This window comes from Castor canadensis, chromosome 8, assembly GCF_047511655.1.
Source record: "Castor canadensis chromosome 8, mCasCan1.hap1v2, whole genome shotgun sequence".
Classification (NCBI taxonomy): domain Eukaryota; kingdom Metazoa; phylum Chordata; class Mammalia; order Rodentia; family Castoridae; genus Castor; species Castor canadensis.
The window spans coordinates 102,523,128-102,541,196 of NC_133393.1; the positions used below are offsets into that span (position 1 = coordinate 102,523,128).

At 36.8% G+C, this 18,069-nt stretch overlaps 1 long non-coding RNA gene across 1 annotated transcript; it reads left to right on the forward strand.

The window, feature by feature from the left end:
* Positions 1–323: 323 nt before the first annotated feature.
* Positions 324–16,954, forward strand: LOC141425547 (uncharacterized). Its single transcript, XR_012450521.1, has 3 exons — positions 324–519; positions 15,642–15,738; positions 16,028–16,954. It is a non-coding gene; the product is annotated as an uncharacterized lncRNA (long non-coding RNA).
* Positions 16,955–18,069: the final 1,115 nt, after the last annotated feature.

Sequence of the window (18,069 nt, forward strand, 5' to 3'; positions counted from 1 at the left end):
TTCCCTTTACATAATTCAGTTTCTAATAAAAATACATACACTAGACCCCTTATCTGCAGTTTTGCTTTCTATAGCTTCAGTGACCTAAAGTTAACTGAGGTCTGAAGATTTTAAATGAAAAATTCCAGAAATTAATAATTTATAAATTTCAAATGATTTTATTATGACATGTTATCATTGTTTTATTATTAGTTATTGTTAAAATATCTTATTTTTCCTGGTTTATAAATTAAACCTAATCATAAGTATGTATATACAGGAAAAAAATGTATATAGAGGTTTTTGTTTTGTTTTGTTTTGTTTACTGCTGTCTGAAGCTTCAGGAATCCAGTGGATCTTGGAACATATCCTTTGCAGGAAAATGAAGACTTCTGTATAAGTTTCAAGATAACCTGTAAGTTGATGGTCTTCTCATTCCCTCTACACGCTGTCTCAGGCCATTGGACACTGTCATCATCACCGCCCACCTGAAGGTGAAGATGTTGCCACAGCTCTTGGAAACCCCTCATCAGACCAAAGGTCAGCTTTAATCAAATCTTGAATCTCACGGTGGGGGTGGGGGGGCAAGTTAGCATTTCTTCCTTTGTTTCTTGTGCTGTCATTCTAATTACCTGCTGTAGTTGTAACTCTCCTTCACTGGCTCTTCCACCAAACTGGAATATCCCAGAAGATTAGAACCACACTCTATTCATATTTCTGTCATCAGCATCCAGAGTCTATCTTGACTTAGTAAATGTTTTCTGACTCAATGAGTGAACCGTAATTTCTCTGAGTACAGATGAAATTCGCTAAATTAGACCAGGACAAGGAAGTAAATTCATCTAGTGTGCATTTCTAAACAATTGATAGTGACCATCTGAAGAGCTGTGTTGAGAACGTTGGGGTCTGAGGTTGACCACCCCTCAGAGGAACAAAAGACACTGATGATAATGTAAGCCACAACTCGAGGTTTATATTTCCAGCTAGCTGGGGTCCGGGTATCTGCCCGACGCAGCAGGTTTCAACAAGGACCCCGAATGCAAAGTTCAGGCTGCTTTTATATTTTTTTAGACATTAGTCATGGTCCCACAGCAATTTTTATGGCCCCTGGGGTCACATATTTCTGATATCATCCACATCCTGGTGGTGGGGCAAGATTACTTGAAGGTTATTTATCAGGGACTTGATAAACACCAGGTGTCTTAACTCATTGACTCACATACCGTTCGAGCAAGATTAACCAGAAACAGTCCCTGTTCCCAGAAACAATCCCACCTCCCTTTATTCCAGTAAGTGGCGGCTTGGGTAATGTTAGCCGGTTGAGTGGGCTGCAAGCCTCGAAGGTACCCTAACAAGAAGGGCTATGAATATAAATTTAAATGTGTAAATGAATGAACAAATAAATGAACATATAAGTGTACATATACTCACACATTCTCTGAAAGAGTACTATAATCATCTAGCAATATTTATGATGAGCTAGGAGAATAGAACTGGCATGAATGACACTTATTTACCATCTTGAGACTAGATGGAAAAATACATATTTAAATTATATTTTATGGTTATTTTTAAAGATTCTTATGTAACTTAAAGCATTGGATTTCCACAGCAACTGTGTTTTCTGTTTTACAGATGTGTGAAAGGAGTTTAGAGAATTTAAGTCATTTTCCAAAGTTTAGGGCATATAAGGTTAATAACTTACTAGACTAGGACTCAAACCTAATTTCTAATAATAACAACAACAAAAATGCCAAGATATCCCCTCTACACCATTATATTCTCTTGTATTACATGTAATTACACTCAGCTCATGTGCAAGCATTCCCAAGCAATATATGAATGAGTACAGCTTAAGCATAATTATAGCAGGAAACTAGACCAGCTGGAAAGTGCAAACTGAACAATTTTACCAAAATGTATCTGGATGTGTCTCTTGCAAAGCCCAGTGGAATTTATAGTTACTAATTATGTGTTTGCATTCAATTCAGTACAAAGTCCTATCTAGTACAAGTCATTGGAGGCTATTCAAGAATTATTTTAATAATAGAAATGTCCAGACAGTGACTGGACTGTGATGTGTGAAATAAAGATAAAGCCCTTTCCTATTTGCCTGGTATTGCTTAAAAAGGTCAAATAGTACAAAGAATCTTTAACAACTATGTCCCAAGGATAATGTGTCTCAAAAATATATAAGGGGACAAAATAAGACATGAGCCTCAAACACTAGAAAGCTAACACAGGCATTTCCATCCCAAAAGCTTATTTGATTTTACTTTGCTTTCTTTTTATTCACAGTTCATTTCTTAGTTCAAGGGGTTTGGAAATTGATGATTAACACAGGGTCAATTGCAAATATTTCTGCAATCCCCTGTATATCCAACTAATGCCTAATCCTTTAGAGACTATGGCAATGTGCTCAGAGTTGGGGGCTGAGGGAGAAGGGAGTTAAGAGTGACAGGGTAGGGCTAGGGATTATGGTCAGGAAGGCTGTGCATAGGTATGGCAGACATTTTGTTGCGTCCATGAAAGTCCTTGTTTCTGTATTTACTAGTTTATCCATGAGCCTCTGCCTTTGTTAAAGGTGCTGGTGCAGTCTGTGATCAGAAAACTTCTAAGTTCTTTGTCCTGCTTGGCAGGACATATGGATATAAATGGGGTTTATGAAAAGTTAGGGAAAGGAAATACAATGGGGCGCATGGAGGGTGCAGGTGGAGTCTCTTCTCCAGGTGCTTTTAAAACCTATGCTAACCTATGGGAAGGGAGGAACCAGGTGATTTCAATCCAATCATCAATGAATGTGGAGGGAAAAGGGTGATTCTTGAGCCAGGTGAAAGCTGGCTCCAATGACCTCAGAGCCAAGGGAAGGAGCTGGGCATGTCATTACCTGGCTCCCTTGACCTTTGAGCCAGGGGGGAGGAGCTGGGCAGACTCTGGTATACACCTATGTTAATTCTCAGGTGCCCCACCTATGAAGGAGAAAGTTCCCATTCTTTTTATCTTACTGTGATTACAATGGAGCTCTTAAGGCTTGTCAGGGAAGGGTCTCAGTCCCACAAATTCTAGCCTGCCTCAGACTCAGTGCCCTCACCATGTAATTGGTATAATAACATGAAGTTGTGAATGTGTCTACTAAGTGAATCTATGAAAATGCTTAGGAAGGTGCTAGGTACATGTCAACTGCTCCATGCCAACAACGCCCTAGCTACTAGAAATTTCTCTGTAACGACATAGCCGTTGCAAAGGAGCAGGTGATGGGGAGAGAGGCAATGGTCCTGATAAAATGCATTACATCTCCTTTTATTGTAGAAGGTGGTAGTTTTTGCCTATTTATTACAGAAATGAGCAGCCGAAGTATTGTTTCAAAACTGTACCTGTATGAGTCATAGAAATTAGAACTTTATTTCCATTCTTGTTCAAATGTCAAGAATTGCCTTAATTTCCCTTCTTCTGTCTTGAAACCATAAACTTTGTCTCCTATCATTCCTAGTCTTAAGTACACATATTCAGATTTCCTGAAAAGAGCAACTTTGCTTTATCTATGCCCTTTTGAGATACAGTACACTAATGCTCAAACACATGATTGTAAATTCCATGTTTCTAAATTGTGTCCTAGCCAGGCTCTAGTGACTCACACTTGTAATCCTAGCTACTCAGGAGGCAGGGTTCAGGAGGATCGTGGCTCAAAGCCACCCCAGGCAAGTAGTTCAAGAGACCCTATCTTGAAAGTACCTAACACAAAAAAAAAATGGGCTGGTGGAGTAGATCAAGGTGTAAGTCCTGAGTTCAAGCCCTAGTACCGAAAAAAAAAATCCAAATTGTGTCCTATAGCATTCTTAATTAAGGCAGTAATTTATGTGTTCCTTTTTAATTGGTCTTCTCTACATAGTCCCAGAAAAGCTGAGGCAGGCTAAATTAGGGACTTATAGAAAAAAGCATTACATCTCAGATTAACCACACTTTGGCTCAGGAACCACCCACACCTAGCTGGGAACTGCTCAGGTCCCTCCACGATCATTGATTATTGTCTGGGAATCGCCTTGTTCTCCCCTTCCCATGGGTTATCCATAGGTTTTAAAAACACCTGAAGAGCAGAAATACCCTCTCTTGGCTTCCAGCTTCCACCTGGGCCCACCATGCTCCCATTGGTATTTCCCCTAACCTTTAATAAATTCCATTGACACCCACATGTCCTGCCATGGATTGTTCCCCAGGGACAAGAATTTGGAAGTCTTTTGATCACAGAATGAACCAGTGCCATTAACAAAGCCACAGAGAGGTCTGTGGGGAGATTAAAAATTAACACTTGAAGTAGAAACCATACAAAGAATTGAGATATAAATGTAAAGTGAGCAAAGGTAAGAAGTACAGATTTAAGCAAACCTTAGCCTATTTCTTACAAGATTATGAAAGTTTCAGGTGAATCTTTATCTCACTCTATATATTGCACTGAGTACAATGTCAAGGTCCAATGTCCTATATACTTACTGATTATGACACATAGACATGACTGTTAGTAATACCAGAGCAAGAAACCAAAATGCCAAGTTTTATTAAGGAGTTTTCAGCACATTTTCTCCCAAATTCCCCAGTTATGTAGCTGAAATGTTGGTTTTTATTTTTTTTTGCAGAATTAAAATTTGAACTGAGGGTCTTGAGCCTGCTGGCTAGAAATTTACTACTTGAGCCATGCTGTTGCTGAAAAGTTTAGCACTGGTACCTACCTCAGTTCTTGCATGTGATGAAAATGTAGTGAAAGATATAATAAAGTTTATTAGGAAAGGAATTTAGTAAAACAGGATAAAGGTAAGAAGAAAGGAAAAAGGTAAGAGAAATGAGGAAAAAGGGAAAAACATTTCCTGCTCCCCATGTGTGAAATGGGAGTAAAGACTTAAAATGGTGGTCTGTATCTGTAGTCATATACTTTCTGAGCTGGGGGAATGTACATAATCATGTCTAATCATTAAGATTATGGTTCTGGGTGGCTAAGATGGATGCTAACACAGGGACAATAGGTTTGCTTTAGGACTTCCCTTTGCTAGACAAGCCTTTCATTCTTTCTGTCATTCTTCCCATCCATGAATCCTAGCAGCTTGTTAGTACCTCAGAAAGGAAGACAAGGTGGCTCAGGCCTCTAATGCTAGGTGCTTGGGAGACTGAGGAGGATCATGTTTTAAGGCCAACCTAGACAAATACTTCAGAGACCCCATCTCCAAAATAATAAGAGCAAAATGGACTGGGGGTGTGGCTCAATTAGCAGAGGTTTTGTGATCACCTGCTTTGAGTTCAACCCCAGTCCCACAAACACACACAAAAGTGGAAGGCAGGTGCAAATGGCCCCTTATGTCTCCCTGTCCTTGTACCTTAATATTCAAAAGGAGGAAGGAGGGGGCTAGCTGCTCTGGTTTTTTAGTTTTTATTTTCTCATTCCAACTGTTGGCAGCAGGCAAAGTCTGTGATCCAAATTCTTTGTGTCCCACAGGAAGAATCCATGGCAGGACATGTGGGTATAAAAGAAGTTTAGTAAAAGTTAGGGAATAGAAATACAAAAGGGAGTATGGTAGAGCCCAGGACCTGGAAGAAGAGACAGCTTGTGTCTCTTCTCCAGGTGCTTTTAAAACTTATACAAATCTATGGGAAGAGAGAAACCAGGTGATTCCCATCCAATAATCAATGAGTGGGGAGGAGCATGTGTGATTCCCAGGACAGAGCACAGTGAATCTAAAATGTAATATTTTCTATGAGTCCTGAACTTTCCCTAATCCTAGCCTGCCTCACCATGTCTGAGTTTGATTCTTTTAATACTTATTAAAATAATATAATTTCCCTGTCTCCTTGTCTATCTATCCTGCCTTATTTCCCCCTAAACAACTCTGGTTGGTTTTAATCTTAAAAGGGATTCAGAGGAGTGACAATGTTTTCCCTCAGAGACTTTGAAGAATCCACCATTTTCGGTTCTCTTTACATATCCTTATCACTCATGGCTAACTGCTACCTAGCAATGCCCCTAGCCCTTATATGCTTTAGTTATTTTTCATGCAGTCTTGAGTTTTTACCTGAGGCCAACTTTCGACCACACTCTACCTATGACATTCCCAGCTTATTTGTTAAGATCGTACTAGTTTTGGCACTGGGTGGCCTGGAACTGAGATCCTCCAGATCTCCACCTACCAAGTAACTGGGATTACAGGAATGAGCCACTGCTCCTGGTCCTGGTTTTAACATTCTGTTCAGCCACCTTTGGTTGTTTTGTTTTTTGTTTTTTGGTTTTTTTTAGGGTCTTGCAAGCAGCTCCTTCTTAGGAAGTTAAAATTCTCCAGAAGAAGCATTTCTTCTGAGGTTTAAGAATATAAAAATATTTCTGAATGGCTACAATAATCCTACTGAGACTAAACTTCAAAATGAATACTAGTACTCCTGTAAGGGAGCCCTCCAGAAAGGAAAAATTGTCTGGAATATGATCTGTCTGCAGCACCAAGGTCTAGATGTCTTTGAAAAGAACAGCTAGGCTCTGACAGAACATGTGCTGCCAGTGGAATCCTTGCTCACCCAGTTTCCCTGGAACTTTTTTCATGTTGAGGGGACACCAAAGGACAAAATCCCCACAGATGTGTAATACTACAGTTGCAAAATCCTTTCTCCTACACTTGCTAAATCTGGGCATGTACCTAGCATGGTATCATGTATGACTGACTGGTTCTTCTCACAGCCTAACAGTGCTGCAATTCTCATGGGAACATTGGTTCCTCAGGCAAGTGAAGGCCTGGATTCACTGGATTGTGGCAATATTGCCTCCAGACAGCTAAGAGGTCTGTGAACTCCATGTCAAGTAGACCCCTGACTTTCAGTTAAGAAGCATGTTCTTAGAGTGATGAGTATTTTGGGGCATGAAGAAAATATCTAGCAAATAATCAATGGAAAAGAATGAATTTTTTTTAGTTAATAGGTTAGAGTTTTATACAATGAGATCTACAGCAAAATGGAAACCTAAGCTCATTTAATATTAAGTTGTCTGACCAGGGTACATAAATTTTTTTCTCTATTATCCAACCTGTGAGAATTCTAGGGATTATCTGGGATAAAAGAAACTAATAGATAAAAGCAATGATAATATAGTTTTTTTAATTAAACTGAGTGGTACACATAAAAAGAAGTGTCACTTTTTCACTTGCCCAGTGTCTATAAGCTACTTTAATTAACATGGCTTATTATATCAGAATTTCTCCAGGCAAGCTTCTTGCAAAGAGGCATACATCCTTCAAACTGAATACTGATCTTCAAAGGATATTTATTTCCTTCCATTCTTAGATCGCCCTGCCCCACACCTTTTTCAGCTGCTGCCAAAGCAGCTCCTTGAACTGCTCCTTGAGTCTTAACATTTCTAAAGGACTAACTGGACTAAGTTGTGGATACCAACATTTCTCCTTCAGTTCCCTCCACCCAGGTGTGGTATCCCCTGACCTTCCTGCAGAGCAGTCACTTCAAGCTTTCATCTTTTTCCTGCAATCCATTCATTTCTTCCCCAATGGCACTTCAGCTAACTGCATGATGTTCAGAGGCCTATTTTTACTAGTTATAAGAGACGTTAATGGTGACAAATATGGTTGCATTTTAAATAAATAAAGGTTTGTACTTAGCCATGCATGGTGGTGCATATCTGTAATCTCAGCCTGGTCTACATAGCTACATAGCAACACCCCATCTCCAAACAAACACACAAACAAAAATTCTACCTATCTACTCTTTGCATATTTAAGTATTTTATTTTTTCTATGTTTATAGTCAGAAATTTTACAGAAATATTCCTGATTTTGTCATTATTTTGGCAAAAATAATCGTGCATAAATGAAAAACGTGTAAAAACTTACCAGTTCTTTGTTGTTTTATAGGACTTTCCCCCAATGTCTGAACATATTATAGCTTTTGGGAAAGATTTAAAGGAATAGGAGAACCAGCATATCTATAATCAACTATATCCCATAAGCATATCAAGTAGGAAATGCAGCAGTGCAGCAAAGGAAGTAAAAGTGGCATGAATTGTGAGTGATGATGGGGTACTGTTTTTTCCGGGACTCAAGTGAAGTTATTATTGGCCCACACCATTCAAAAAGCAGAGTAGTCAGTAAATCACAAAATCCTGTTCTTGCATGTCAATCCCCACCAAAGTCTGGAGAGAAATGGCAAGTGGACTTTAGTCTCAAGAGAATAAATGAAAATGTGGGGAGAATAAAGCTATCTTACTTCAAGTATCTCATAGATCTGTGCCGTAACAAGCAGGAAAGTGTAGGCGAGCACTCTGAAGATATAGTTGATAAAATCTCCACATCTTGAACTCTGAATTGTTTGCAAATATGGACAGGGAATATAAGAATGATCTACACTCTGATAACAAGACTGACACAGGGAAACGATCACACCAATGAGGTGAGCAGACTAGTTAGTGACAGAAAGGAGGATTAGAAAACAACCAAACATACTATGTGAGAGGAGGAGTATAGAGACATTTAATACTTATGGTATAACCATAGCTCCAGTTTCCAAGTTAAGAAGGTATATCACAAACACACCCAAAACAATGGTTCATGAAGATGGAAGTTAACTTCTCTTCTATAATAGCCCAAGACTGATGGACAGGCTCCACTCCATCAAGCTGTCTGTGGGTCTGTGGTCCAGGTCAGAAGCGCAGGTCTAGCATGCTCTGGTCATTGTCATCAAGTTCACAGTAAAAGTTAGTTTCCAGACAGACTAACTAATGAAAAAGAGAAAAAAACAATCCATCATAAAGCCCAATCCAAAGGGCTTTTCCCTCTGCTCACATCTCACTGGAAGTAGCAGAAAGCAAAATGTGGTAGACAGTTAACAGGATTAGATTTAATAACAACCCTGTACATAAAAAGATTGAATTTTATTTTTGGTTTGAGAAAAATGGATGATGGGATGAATGGTTGATCAAATGATTGCCATTTATTAATGGCTTTTACAAATACTATTTTATTTTACAATGCCCTGAGTGATCAGAACCACTTAGGATGTTTTCAATAAAACTTATCTAAGTCTCAGTGAACTTAAAAACACAGAGGCTAAAATGGTGGAAATGAGAGAGCAGGAAAGCATCAACATCCATCACTGACACTGATGCCTAAACCAGAACTCTAGATCTTTAGTGTGTTACCAAAGATTTACACCCATTTTCCCAAACTTCAGTTTTCTTCCATGGTCCCTACTACCTTTCTACATAGTGAGCAATGACAGACAATATACACATGCCCATATGAAAGGCATTATTGAGAAACACACTACATTCAAAACTAGTAAGAAAATGTGCTGTGTATCACACAGGGGACAAACCAGTTGTCCTCTAATGTTTAGGAAGAGAGAGTTTTCAAAGAGTTCTAACCAGTTTGTCCAAAAAAATCTTTTCTTTCCTTAAGCAAAACAGTACAAGAAGTTATGGAGATCAGTTTTTAGTGATGGGTATTTATTTCAAGACCAGACTCTCAACAGTTTTTTATGTCTCTGACCCATTCACTTCTGCTGTTTGTCCACTGATAAGATGTTGGAAATGTGGAAGGGGGGATCTTTGGGAATTTCCTGACCTGGCAAGAAGGAATACATCACTAATCTTATGACAATTTATCTAGCCAGCAGACTTTGAAGTGTATTTACCCTGACTTTTTGAACTAAATCATTGCAGAGTTGTAGAATCAAAGTACCCCTCTTTTGGTTTCCCATTGCATTGATCTCAGGTACATCCAAAAAAAAGTGTCTAAGATACTCTCCAAAGGATGCTACATCTCTTTCAAGTTTAGGCAGGATCTTTAGAAAGTTGCATTGAAATAGGATCACACTATTTCAAAAGAAGCTTCTATCAGTGTTTATTAAGATTTTTAAACTCACTGCGTTGATCAGCAACTGCTCCTTCATACCTGGAAAAATAAATATTTTCTAGCTTAGTTTTATTTACATAAGTGCCACCAAATGCAATAAGTACAACAGCATGTCAAAATAAAAGAAACAAAGGAGGGAGTCTTACATCCTGGTTAAACAAAAAAGAATTTGCCACCAGGCCAGTGGGGATTCCCACTGCTTGGTAGCTTTGAATCTGGCCCAGTTATTTAAATAATTTAGGGCTCAGTTTTCTTATCTGTAAAAGGGGTAAAATGTATTTCAGGAGAGGTTTATTGTGTTTATTTTAGTCTATGAAACAAGGATCAAATAAGAGACTCTATGGAAATCACTTAGTATAATGATGGCACATTGTAAATGGTGAGTAAGCATGTGATAGTTGTGTTGTTTGCTCTGATTGTCTATAGGTTTAAGAATAATGTTGATCATTTTATGAATTATTGCAAAATACTGCTGTGGTCTGTCTTTTCCCAGGTTGCAATCTGCAGTGTCTTTCATTAGTATTTAAGTTGGTTGCAAATGTGTACAGTTCTACAGCATTTCAATGTTATGTTTTCCTATATGTTTCAATGGTGACTGATGGTCAAAACATCCATGTCTCACTATGCTGGGGAAGCTGGAAATGAAGCTTATAGAGCCTGTTGAAAGTGCCATTTAATGAAATGTATTAGCCCATTCCAAATGTTGTCTCTAGCTGTATTGTATTTCAAGTTAAACATCATGCAAAACAGATACAAAAGGCTCCATTACTTGCTTATTTTCAAGGGCAAGAGGAAAATGTCATCAGTTTACAAAGTAAAAACTAGAGTTTCTATTGTGCTTCTCAGACAAAATGGTGCAAAGCAAGCTAAGCAAGGAACAGTAACTGATAAGGTTCATCACTTATTAGTAATAATACTTTGTGATTTCCAAATCGTCCTTCAGAAGAGAATCTGTTTGTTTCATTGTTTCATGGCATCTTTTTTGCATGTGTGTGTGTGTGTCCATTAATATAATTCTTCCTTCCACACTTGGTGAGGGAGGTTTCTCTATTCTAAAATATTACCCTTCATAACTAAATGTAGTGCAAGTCTTCCATCACTATAATAGTTAAACGATGGCAAAACTGAGCAATTGAAACAGAAGGAGAAGTCACCTTGACAGTTCTATATCTAGGAAAAGCTACTTAAGGCACCAGAGTTTTCATTGTGAGTGAGTTGACTGAGTTTATATCTATTTACCAAACAAAATATATTTGAATAATATTCCAGCTCTGAGCCAAATCTAAGAAATTCTTTTTTAGAGTGCTTGGTACTCTGTTTATTATAATTTTAAAAAGTATACTTTAGAAAATAAAGAACAAAGTAATCTGCAGATTCTCTAGGTTTCATGGAGATTATTGATGTCATGTTAGGGTATCTTACAAAATAATGTCCCTAAAATAAAAGAATAAGTGAAGTGTTTGTTATTGACCCTTGCCACCAATCCTACAAACACTTAAGGATTTTGTTATTTTTATAATTGTTTAATATCACATAATACGTATTAGAAAACCATTAAAATTAGGCAATCTGGTATATTTGGAATGTAACCATCCAAAGTGAAAGAAATAAAAACAAGAAATTTAGAAAACTAAGCATACCACTTTCATATGCAGTAAGATCACTAGATCAGAGAATGAATAAAATTGAAAGACATCATATCTGTTTAAAAAGAAGACACAATGAAACTCACTGAAAACTGTTGAACAATACAGGATAGAGAGAAAAGGGTAAGGGAGAGTAATAGAGGGAGGGAGATTGATTAAATTTCAATAGAATTACAGGCAAAATCCCTCTAAACAATGAACAGACACTAAAACAATGAAGGACACAAATGTAAAACAGGTCCTGTTAAGGGGAGAATACTAGCAAAATGCAGAGGGTAAATGAAGAGGGTAAAGGAGGGTGAATACAGTTGAGGTACTTTTATACATGTATGAATGTGAAACATTGAAACCTGTTGAAGTCATTTTAAGAAGGGAAGTGAGAGAAGAGGGAGAAAAATGGAGGGGATGAACCAAAAAATGTACAATATATGTACATATGGAAATGTCACAATGAAACCCCCTGTGAACCTATCATATACTAATGAAAATGCTGCTGATGGAGTGCCTCAAGTGGTAAGCGTGCCTGCCTAGCAAGCAGTGAGGCCCTGAGTTCAAACCCCAATGTGAAAGAAAATGCTAGTTGGCATCACTAACACAGATCCACTTTTGAACAGTGTTACTTTTTTACATACTCCAGGAAATGGCAGGACTGTATTTTGCACAATGAAAGTTATTTTTTAAAAGACCATTTTAAGGAGTTTTTGTTCCCATTTCCTGCATGGGGAACAGGAAATGTTTCTTTCACTTTCTCCTCCTCACCTTGTCTACACTTTATCCTGTTATACCAAAATAAATCCTTGCTAAAACTTAAAAAAAAATCACTTTGAGTCATAACTATAAAATATTTCATAACTTTTAATGGGGCAACTCATTTTAATAACTTGAACAGAAATTACACTATCAGCTTAAAATTACTGACAATTAGAACCTATGTAGGAAATACTGCATGACCCAACAAAGAAAATTAGAGGGCTTTTGTAAAACATCGGAACTCTCAGCCTTAAAGTTTATTGCCTATCAAACAGATTTTCCCTAAATTTAATAAAATGTAATGTGCTCCTGCTTTGAATCATTTCCTATCCTACTTTCAATGGCGGGATTTTTTTCTTTGAAATTAAATTAAACTTGGAAAGGCCTCACTGTCTAAGTTTAAGAACCAATCAGTTGCCACATGATGGCTTTCTGGAAGTGATAGAAATATAAAGTAAGATGTAGAGGTGAATTCATCAGGAATATATCTTCTGTAACCTGAGGCAAACAGAGCTGTTTCATGTAATAGTTACAGAGTGACTTGTTTTGATAGAAATAGCCAAAGACCCTGTTAGTAAATTCAGGCCCCAGATCAAAAAGAAAACTGTAAAATCCTGTGCAGTTACTCTAGACACAAGCCAAGAAACTTTGTCACAGGTGACTTGACAGTGAGTCCTCATGTCTCATTGGACTTTCCCATAACAGCCAATCTTTCAACTGAGAATTCCTTTCAACATAGTCTTTCACAGTAGAGCTTATCCCCTATTTTAGGATGCTTAGCGCTTCTCTTCAATTTAACACACATTCACAGTTGCTCACGTGCTGGACTATAGGGATATTTTTCTTTTTTTGTTAAATATCCTTCCACATGGACTTACTATTATTTTCCTCACGCAAAGCACAATGAATACAAAGTTAATACCATATGGCTTTTGCTGTAGCTCGAAAGTCCAGATTCACCCAAGAGATCAAAATTTTAAATTTGTTTGTGCTCTATCTGTACTATCCTGTTTTCTGAACATTGAATGTCTATTTACTGGTATATATCAGTGGTGATTTAATCTACCCAAACTAAAAATAATGCTGCATAGTGTGACACTTACAAGCATACATATGAGGAAATTAGAAGAAGACTCTTTGAAATATGGATTTCTTTGAAAAAAATGAGGTATATTGCTTCCTGAGTAATTGCACTCTACAGAAGCATATACACCTGGGCAGGATACCAGCAAGACTCGTCCCAAACTAAACTAGGGTCATCACCCCACACTGGGATATAAGAGTAAAACCTAAAAATGTTGAATGAGTCTGAATCTAACTGTAGGTCTATGCTTGGTCCTTGAAGTTCCATTAACATAAACCTGGATGTATTTTGCTGAAAGCAAATTCTTAAAGTCCCAAACCTGACAATTGTCTTCATATTTAAATGACCTTTAAAAACTATTACAATAAATCCATAAAACAGCTATATGCTGCTATAATATAAGAGCTGATGGATATCTTGACATTTCTTTCTTCTGCATTATCTTTTTTTGCTTCCACAAGCAATGCTATAAATTTGAAGTACAACCACCCCTTTATAGAAAAAGGTATTTAACACAAAAATCAGCCTTCAGCATTGTTTGACCTGAATATTACCAAATTATAAATTCCTACATTCTCAGGCAAGCACTACTCAGTATTTCTAATAGTTTGTGTAATTATTTCATTGCCTCAACCTGTCTGATATAGATGAGAAAAGCAAATGATATCAATAGGCTATTTTCTAAACTATCTGAATAATTAGTTCAATTCTGTATTTCACCTGGCATATGTAAATAAAGTCATTGATGATTGATTAACCATTAGATGACATCTTTCTTCAAATTCTCTATCTCTGATGAAGTAGCCCTGATGTTGCTTCCAATTGCTTTGTCTCTAAATAACAATATAATGATTATCAGCCCATTATTGGATTGATTTACAACTCTAGATAACCCAGGAGCCCATGGCTCATGCCTATATCCTAGTACTTGGGAGGCAGAGATCAGAAGGATCATGGTTTAAAGCAAGCCTGAGGAAATAATTTGAGAAACCCTATCTTGAAAATACCCAACACAAATCAGGGATAGAGGAGTGGCTCAAGCAATAGAGCACCTGCCTAGCAAGCAGAAGGCCCCAAGTTCAAAATCCAAGTACCACCAAAAAACAAAACAAAACTACAGATTAATATTTAAATCAATGGAAGTTTGTATCTTTTCTTTTGTCATAAGAATGACAAATCTGATTTCCTCAATTTATCAAGACCCATCTATATGGTGAAATACTAGGTATAATTTTTCTTTCAACCTATTGAACAGGGAAAAAACTGAGTGAGTTTTGTCTTCTGTCATAATTATCTAATTACCTATCTCTGCAAAGCTTAGAATGAATAATCTGATCAATACATAGAATCCTAATAGCCTACTTTTCACATCCATTATCCAAGCTTACATTTATGATACTGAGTCCATAATTTCCAGATATTTTCTTTTCTTAGTTTCTTGAAGATAAATGAGTTTTTTAAATATGGAAACAAAACCTACCATTCCAATTACTGGGAAACTGGAAGAAGCTAAGTGTGAGTTCAAGGAAGATGGTGTTTTCAGAATTTTGATACTCATAAATCTGTTATAAAAATCTGTTATAAAAAGTTACATGAATGCTTAGTTTCAATGCATTTTCTCTGTCATGATGTCTCAACTGAAATTATTGTTCCTATGAAAAAACTTTCCATTAGCATCATTGACAGAGGGTGACAGTCAAGTACTTTAAATAACAGAATTCGCGAGTTGCAATGATCAGATCAGCTGTGCTCTTGTGTTACATTTCACAACACCTGCCTTGCCACTGCAAAGACCTGACTACTAGAACAACACATTGCCCCACAGAAATGTCTCTTGGTAGAATAACTTGTGGAAATCATGAGACACACTACATAAATAAGGGACAAGTATCTGCAACAAATATTATTTGTTAATATTAGAGAATAACACTCAGTAAAAAATAAAAATTATATTTGAACACTTTTAGTTTAACCTATATTTATCTGTATATATATTTGTTTACTCTGGTCAATATATTAAAATTTCCATGATCTGAATGTCCTTTTCTTTTGTTTTTTAAAAAGGTACTTTTAAAATAAGTCTATTGTTTGAAAAACTGCCCAATGATAGTGATGGTGATTATAACAACAACTTACCTACTACAACATAATTGACTTTATTTTCATAAATTCCAACAACTGTCAAGTGAGATACTATTACTCTGTTTTAGAGATTGAGAACTGAAACTCAGAGACAATGAGTAACTTGTGCCAAGCAGTGTATCATAACTGGAACTCAGGTTTTTCTGATTGCAGATTCCCAGCTCTGAACAACCTGTCCTTAATGTAAGTGTTCTTCCATTGAAAGAAAGGAAACAGGAAATTCAGCAGCCTCTTCTCTTCTTCAGAGGAGGTAAAATTACAGAAATTCATTAACCAGACTTTTAATATTGAAAAAAAATAATTAGAGAGGACAAACCCTCTGGCCTGGAGGCTAGTAAATATTTTGTATCAATAGAGAATATGTTTGTGTTTGTGCTTAAAATAGTGAGAATTATCTCAGTATCTACTGCATGAAAAGCCAGCCATGGCTATTTCTAGTAAGATGTTTACAGCAAAACCTTTTAGAATATAAATAATTCTCTCATGCAGCATTTTCTACCAATAATATCATTGTTCTACTCCATATGTTTTTCCTCTAGGTGTCTAATGAGTTTCTACATATGAAAAATGACAAGAGAGCCTGACTGAGAAATAATTCCAGCAACTGTAACATATGGAGACATTGTTTTCAAGTCCCTTTGCCATGATTTCTGGGTATAAGCAGCAGGAAGACCTGGCAGTAAAGTCTACAACAGTCATCATTCCTGGCTTGTAAGTTGCATGACCTGATGCAAATCTCAGGCCATCCTGTCAGGCTTTGTGTTGACCGTGATAATGGTAAATAAGGCAAATTTCTGTCAAGAACTGAATACATACTTTGCATTTTCCATCCTGTAGTGAACATTTCCCTACCACTGAGTTCTATTCCATGATTCTGAGCAAGGAAACTTTACCATTTGCATTCAGTACATTTAGCTCTACAGCATTTATAAAGTCCTCTTGTGTCTGTGTTATGCTTTCTGAATACTTGTGAGGTTTTGTTAGATAGATTTTGTTTCAATAAAAACAGTCCCCAATCTATAGTTCTGCTTTTTCTACTTTCAAATGGAGAATACGCTGGCAGCTTTGAGATAAGACAGTAGAGAGAAGTGATGTGGTGATAGGTGAATCTCTATTCTTATACCATTAAAGGTAGTAACTATATAACTATTTCTTCTGCATTCCGCATATAGACACGTATCCACCCATCAATTTACCTATTCACAAACATTATGGAGCACATTCCTAGACTGACCAAGTCCTTACTGCCTTCCTTCACATTTCTGCTCAGTTCTGCCTACTAATACATACTTTACTGATTATATGCCAATCCTCAGTTTGGCCATTGGTATTTGTGACAATAATAGAAATGACAAAGTCTGACAATAGGCTATAGGCTATTAGTGATTCAATTATTCAAACAAGTGCATTTCAGCTTACTTGTCTGCTTATGTGATAGCTTTTTTCTTTCTGTCTTAATTCTTTCTTTCTTCCCTCTCTTTTTCTCACTCCTCCTCCCTCACTTGCTTCTTAAGTTGTTCTTTCATTTTATTGTAAATTGAAAATTATAGTTGCATATATTTATGGGGTACACAGTGATATTATAATTTATGAATATAATATGAGATGATTAAATTAAGCAAATTAACATATCCATAACCTCAAATACTCATTGATTTTTGAGGTGAGAACATTTGGAATTTATTCTTAGTTATTTTGAAATACACAGTATACTATTATTAACCATGCTCACTGCACTATGTAATATATCTTATTTTTCATGTATCATTGAGGCTTTATGCCTTTTGATCTTCATCTTCCTAGTCTCCATCCCCCAGCCTCGATAAGTACCACTCCAACTCTCTGTTTCTATGTGTTTGATTGTTTTATATTTCACACATGAGTGTGACTATGAGGTACTTGTATTTTCTGTCTGTGCCTGTCTTGTTTCTCCTAGCATAATGTTCTCCAACTCCATACATGTTGTCAGAAATGACAAAAATTTCCTTTTTAATGGCTGAATAATATTCCATTGTGTATAGCATGTATGTGTGTGTATATACATAAAAATGTGATATATACATATATGTTGATAGATACTTAGATTGATTTTATAACTTGGCTATTTGCACAGAGATGCAATAAACATGAGACTTCAAACATTTCTTTGACAACATATGTATTTCACTTGGGTAAATACTCAGAAGTGGGATAGCTAAATCATATGTGTATTAGTCAGATTGTAATCACTATAATGAAATACCTGATCTGGCTACTTATGAAGAAGAGTTTTATTTAGTTCACAGTTTTGGAAGATGGTGCCTACATTGATCAGCTCAGATCTGAAGACCTCATGACAAATAGTAGATGGTAGATCCAGTAAATATCTTGATCTAGGAGCATGTAGAGGTAGATAGGACCAAATTCAGGCTTTTATTATAACTCTCTCATGAGAACTACCTAGGAGTCCTGTAACACCAACCCATGAAGGCCTGTACATTTGACTTAGTCTTCCCATTAGGCCCTACCTTCCAAAGCTTCTATCACCTCCATGGGACCAAGCCTTAAATCACAATGAGGGTACTCCAGGTGCACTTTCATC